We start from the raw sequence: 7,390 nt of genomic DNA on the forward strand, positions 1-7,390 counted from the left end.
TAAATAATTTGGGGGGGAAAAAAAGAACTTGAAAGTATCTAATTTTGAATAAATAGTATCCTTTTTTATTTAAAAAATACTATTAGCACAGCACTTACTGTGTGTCAAGCATTGTGCTAAGCACTTTGTATGTTATCTAATTTTATCTTCAAAACAACCCTATTAAGTAGAAATGATCATTTTGCCCTGTTAGAACTATTAACCACTAGAACTTGCTTCAAGGCTAGGTATATCTGACACTAAATCCTGATCTAATTGTGTATTTTGTCTTCCCATAAAAAAGTATCTATGAAAATTCATATATCCAAAAAAAGGCACACTTAGTGGCATGTAATTTTACAGATGCGGTGTTTAGAAAAAATTTCTAAGTCACATAAAATGAATAAAAATAAATATATTCATTCAGATTTTAATTAGTAAATCTGGCTGCAATCTGGAAGAATTATGACTTATTAATACACAAGTTAATATAAAGACAAAACAAAGATGAGACAGTAGAGTTACATGTTCACACACTCCCCTCTTTTAAATAGGTAGCATGATATATAAACTATGAAATGAGAAAATGGAAATGACATTCATGGACTCAAGAACACAAACACAAAATACTGAGCGGGGCTGCTTAACTCTGGGTCCAGAAGGCAGTGGCAGCTCTAATTTCTTTCCTGTAGAATAACAAATGAAAACTGCTTCCCTAAGAAAAATTTAAAATGTAGCCTTTTAACTACCTTTTAAATCTGACAGGACTATTCTCCCCAATTTTTTTCTACTTTGAGGTTTTGTGAGGAAAGAAAAAGTAGATCTAGTACCTCATAGGGGAAACTGAGCCAGAATAGGTAGAACAAAGATAAACTGAGAAAATTAGTGATTCTGGCATTCCCTTAGAAACAAGATCCAGAGGCTATTTGACCCTGGATCATAGCAAATCTTTTTTTTTTTTATTGAAGTACAGTTGATATACAATCTTATAGTGGTTTCAAGTATATAGTGGTTCAACAGTTACCCATATTATTAAATCCTTACCCCCACTAGTACAGTTGCTATCTGTCAACACAGAAAGATTTTACAGAATCATGAGCTACATTCTCCATGCTGTACTACTTACTATACCTGTGACCAACTTGTATTATGACTGAGAATTTTTGTGCCCCTTTATCCCCCTCACCCAACCCACAGACCCATCCAACCCCTCCCCCATGGTAACCACCAGTCACTTCTCAGTGTCTACGAGTCTACTGAAATTTTGTTCATTTTGTTTTTATATCCCACAAATAAGCGAAGTCATGTGGTATTTGTCTTTCTCTGCCTGGCTTATTTCATTTAGCATAATACCCTGTAGGTCCATCTAGGTTGTTCCAAATGGCAGAATTTCTTTTAATGGCTGAATAATATTCCATTGTGTATAGGTACCACATCTTTTCCATTCATCTGTTGATGGACACTTAGGTTATTTCCGTAACTAGGCTATTGTAAATGATGTGGCGATAAACATGGGGTGTATGTACCTTGTTGAATCAGGGATTTTGTTTTCTTCAGATAAATTCTTAGAAGTAGAATTATTGGGTCCTATGGTATTTCTATATTTAGTTTTTTGTGGAACCAACCTCCATACTGCTTTCCACAGTGGCTGCACCAATTTACATTCCCACTAACAATGTAAGAGGGCTCCCTTTTCTCCACATACTTACCAACACCTGTTATTTCTTGTCTTTTGGACGGTAGCCATCTAACTGGTGTGAGGTGATATCTCATTGTGGTTTTGATTTGTATTTCCCTGATGACTAGTGATATGGAGCATCTTTTCATATGCCTACTGATCATCTGTATTTTTTCTTTGGAGAAATGTCTGTTCAAGTCCTCTGCCAATTTTAAATTGGGTTATTTGTTTTTTTGGTGCTGAGGTGTATGAGTTCTTTATATATTTTGGATGTTAACCCCTTATCAGATAATCATTTATGAATATATTCTTCCATACTATAGGTTGCCTTTTTGTTCTGTTGATGGTGTCCTTTGCTTTACAGAAGCTTTTTAGTTTGATGTAGTACCACTTGTTCATTTTTTGTTTCCTTTGCCCAAGGAGATGTGTCCAGGAAAAAATTTCTCATGCTTATGTTCAAGAGCTTTTTGCCTATATTTTCTTCTAAGGGTTTATGGTTTCATGTCTTACATTGAGGTCTTTAGTCCATTTCGTTTACTTTTGTGTATGGAGTTAGACAGCAATCCAGTTTCATTCTTTTGCATGTAGCTGTCCAGTTTTCCCAACACCAGTTATTGAAGAAGCTGTCTTTTCCCTGTTGCAATTCATTGCTCCTTTGTCATATATTAATTGACCATATATGCATGGGTTTATATCTGGGCTCTTTATTCTGTTTCATTTATCTATGGGTCTGTTCATGTGCCAATACCATATTGTTTTGATTACTGTAGCTCTGTAGTATAGCTTCAAGTCAGGGAGTGTAATACCTCCATCTTTCATTCTTTCTCAGGATGGCTTTGGCTATTTGGAGTCTCTTGTGGTTCCATATGAATTTTAGGATTATTTGCTGTAGTTCATTGAAAAATGCTGTTGGTATTTTGATAGGGATTACAATGAATCTGTAAATTGCTTTGGACAGAATGGCCATTTTGACAATATTAATTCTTCCTATCCATAAGTACGGGATAGATTTCCATTTCTTTGTGTCTTCTTTAATTTCTCTCATGAGTGTCTTACAGGTTTTCAGAGTAAGGTCTTTTACCTCCTTGGCTAGGTTTATTCCTAGGCATTTCATTCTTTTTGATGCAATTATAAATGGAATTGTTTCCTGATTTCTCTTTCTGTTAGATAGGACTGCAACAGATTTGTGTATTATGTATCCTGCAACTTTGCTAATCCAGTTATTAATTCCAAGTTTTTTGGTGGAGTCCTTAGTTTTCTATGTATATCATGTCATCTACGAATAGTGACAGTTTAACTTCTTTCTTACCAATTTGGATGTCTTTTATCTCTTAAATTGTCTGATTGCCATGGCTAGGGCCCCCAGTATATGCTGAAAAAATGTGGTAAGAGTGGACATCCTTGTCTTGTTCCTGACCTTAGAGGAAAAGCTTTCAGGTTTTCACCATTGAGTATGCTGTTAGCCATCAGTTTATAATATATGGTCTTTGTCATGCTGAGGTACATACCTTCTATACTCATTTTTGAGAGTTTTTATAATGAATGGATGTTGAATTTTGCCAAATGCTTTTTCTGCATCTGTTGAGATGATCATGTGGTTTTTATCTCTTTTAATGTGGTGTATGACTGATTTGTGAATAATAGCAAATATCTAAACTTTATATAATTACGCTTATAGTTGTGAAAATATCACTGTAAAATTCTCAAAGGTTACAAGGTGATGTCATTAGTAATCTCTTTTCTTTGTAAAATGTAATGAACTCTAACGCTTCCAAAGTTTTTCATTGAAACTTACAAAGATATATAGAGTCTTAAGTTTTCAAATCTTGGATAGAATTTTAAAACTTTGTATTCTGTGATAGAGTAATGGCCCCCCAAAGATGTCCACTTCCCAGTCCCTGGAACCTATGTTACCTTACATAACAAAAGGGACTTTGCAAATATTAATTACATCAAAGATCCTGAGATAGGGAAATTATCCTCAATTATCTGGGTGAGCCCAGTGTAATCACAAGGATCCTTATCAGTGGAGGGTGGGATGTCAGGGTTGTAGTGACTGAGGTGGAGGTGGGAGTGATATGGAACCATGAACCAAGGAGTGTAGGCAGCCTCTGGAAGCTGGAAAAGATGAGGAAAGATTCCACCCTCGAGTCTCCCAAAGGAATACAGCACCACTAACATATTGATTTTAGGTCAAGAGGTCCATTTTGTACTCTTGACCCAGAGAACTGTAAGATTATACATTCATGTTATTTTAAGCCACTTAATTTGTGGTAATTTGTTACAGCAGCAACAGGAAACTACGATTGTTGTTAGCCATATTTCTAATATGGAGAATTTTGTCATTAAGAAAAAGTAAATGAGAAGAAATTCTAGGAAGATAGTTTATTCTGGCTTCTTTCTACTCTCAAGCTCCTCAGTAAGCAGATACACAAATCAGAGTAACAATGGTATAAAACCTTATAATCATCAAAATAGCAAAAAATTGAGATTCCATTTGTTAATGGTAGAGATGTAGATGAAGGAGAATATTTTCATATATTGATGAAAGGCAATCTGGCATTTCCAGTTAAAAATACATTTATCTTTCTAACCAATACCATTTCTGGAAATCTAACCCACAGAAATAAAAGCACCATTATTAAAGATATATTTCAATATATTTATGGCAGTTGATAATAGTGGAAAAAATTAGAAACAAAGTGCCCATCAACAGGATAATGCTAAATAAATTATAGCATTTCCATACCACAGACTATTATGCAGCCACTAAAAAGGATTAGAGATTATAGTTGAATCCCTGACTCACACCATATGCAAAAACTAATTCAAAATGGAGCAAACCTAAATGTAAGAACTAAAACTATAAAACTCTTAGAAAAAACATGCATGAATCTCTGTGACCTTGGATTAGGCAATTTCTTAGATATGGCACCAAAACACAAGAAACGACAAAAAAGTAGACAAATTTCATAAAAATTAAAAATATTTTTTTCTAAGGACAAAGGTGAAAAGACAATTGGAGAATATTTGCAAATCATGTATCTAATGGACTTGTACCTAGAATATGTAAGAACTCTTATAACTCAACAATAAAATTGTTGAAGTTGAAAGGGGACAAGTCCCAATTGAAAATTTGTCCCAGTTGAAAAGGGACAAAGATTATGAATAGATGTTTCTCCAGAGAAGTTATGCATATGGCCAGTAAGCACATGAAAAGACAGTGAATGTTTGTCTTCAGGGAACTGCAAATCAAAAGTATAACTCTTACACACACTAAGATGGTTATAACCAAAAAAGACAGTAACAAATATTGGTGAGGATGTTAAAATGCTTGTGCATTGCTGGTAGGAATACAAAATGGTGCAATCTCCTTGGAAAGCAGGTAGTTCCTCAAAAAGCTAAACAAAAAATTACTACATGACCCATTCCACTCCTATATATACACCTAAGAGAATTTAAAATATGTCTACATTAACTTGTACTTGTCTACTTACATTTATAGCAGATTATTCATAGTAGCCAAAATGTATAAAAAAATCTGAATGTCCATCAACTGATGGACAAAATGTTGTATATTCTTACAACAGAATATTATTCATATAAAGGCATGAAGCACTGATACATGCTATGGCATGCATGACCATCATAAACATCATGCTAATTAAAGAAGTCAGACACACAAGGCCCCATATTGTATAATCCTGTTTATATAAAATGTCCACAATAAGTAAATCCATGCAGAAAGTGCATTAGTTGGTAGGAGTTGGGAGGAGGAAGGAATGGGTTATGAAATCTGAGTATGGGATTTCTTTTTGGGTAATGAAAATGATCTGGGATTATAGTGATGATGGATGTACATCCTTGTGAATATACTAAAAACCACTGGACTTATATTTTAAAAAGTTGAATTTTATGGTATCTACATTATATCTCAAAAAAAGGAAACTCTTTATCAGATGACTTACAAGTACGACCTAAGAAACCATTTGACATCTGATCAAGTCAGAAGCCAAGAATTTCATTTTATTTTTAGTTACCTTTATGTAACTGGCTTTTCTTTTTATGGAAGAGATATAAGGTTTCCTTTAAAAACATATTTACATTAAAAAGTCAATATAAATAATAGTATTAAAGAACATTCAATACATAATAATGCATATGGCAAACCTTGAAGTTTGGAAAAATCCTAGTATTTTACTGAAGATTTTTCAACCCAGTAATACTGTTAGATTAATACTGAAGCAAAATGTAATACACCATTTAGTTCTCAGTGCCAAGTACCTCCACAACTTAATCCTTATATACATTCTTTAAAGTATATTTTCTTTCAGTACTTTCCAAGGAAATTTTCAGGGATTTGCCCTCTAGATTAGTTACCATAGGTTTTGCCCCTTTCTTTATCAGCAGCCTGTCATCCCCACTGGTTCTCTTTGGAGGCAACATTCTTAAACTGCAAGCTGAGGTGTCTTTGGGCACCACAGGAAAAACTTGATACCTGACATCTGTGAATATGATGGAAACTTCTAGACCCAGGTAGTTCGGTTACATTTTATGTACCACATTCCCTTTGTTGATGTCCCATCTTTGTAAAGCTGGGTTCTGGACCTGTACTATGCAAAAATCAATGTGGAACCAATATGATTCCCATTTTGAAAAACTATGCAGTGCCCAAAAGGCACAACCATTCCATCCATTAGTAATTGTGGTCATTTAAGAATGAGATTAAAATGATCACTTTTAACTTACATGTTACTATTTTCAAATGGCTTTTAAAGTTGTGAGAAACTAACTACTTCATAAATGTAACTATCAGGTATTTCTTTTGGCCAAGGAACTCCATGAAAGAATTATTATGAAGAAAGTTTGGGAACCTCTGTGTTATCCACTTCTTCATGTATTAAATATACCAACTTCCGATCGGTCTTCAGTTCTCATTCAATATTACTCTATGAATCAGTATGTTACAAGACCAGCCTCTCAGACTAGGGGTATACATGTACGAGCTCCTTTTGATAGGAAATGCCTGACTAAAGTGCCTGCCTTAAAGGTAACAGTATAGAAGCAGCTACCTTCCCAGTCCAACTGGCAGTCATACAGTGGCTGGAGAGGAAACACTCCACTTCCTAGCTCTCGAGGGCCACTTCATAAACTATAAAAATGACAGTGAGACACCACAGCCACTCAACACACATCTGTAGTCAGGAGTGTTCACTTGGATGAGGGAATTCAGCTTTATCTACCATCCCCAGCCAGGACGTCCTAGGGTAAATCATGCTATTCCTGAGTCCTCCTCTCAAATTTTCTACCCCAAAGGAGCTTCCCATAACTCAGACCCCAGCTGTAGTTATTGATCTAAATTATGCAGCATGTTAGGGCCACACAGACCTAAAGAACTATATTATCACTGTGTATTACTGATATACTGTTATTACTGTGTAATACTGATTATTACTGCATTAAATATGTACTTCTATAAATGTGTTTCCATAGTTAACAATAGCAAAATTATGTTAAGAATTAACAAGCAATGAATTTCTTTCCATTTGTAATTATTTAGCCCATTCATAGCAATTTGGAAAAGGACTAAAAATCAAATCTTTAGGCTTTCTACTCCTGAGATGAGACACAAACTAATCAGAATATGCTTTTAAACAGTGATTAAACTAAATTCACATATGGTATATAAATGTATAGCACATTCACATACTTAAAAAAAAAAGATGGGGGGAG

Source organism: Manis pentadactyla, chromosome 11, assembly GCF_030020395.1.
Source record: "Manis pentadactyla isolate mManPen7 chromosome 11, mManPen7.hap1, whole genome shotgun sequence".
In the NCBI taxonomy this organism is placed as follows: Eukaryota; Metazoa; Chordata; class Mammalia; order Pholidota; family Manidae; genus Manis; species Manis pentadactyla.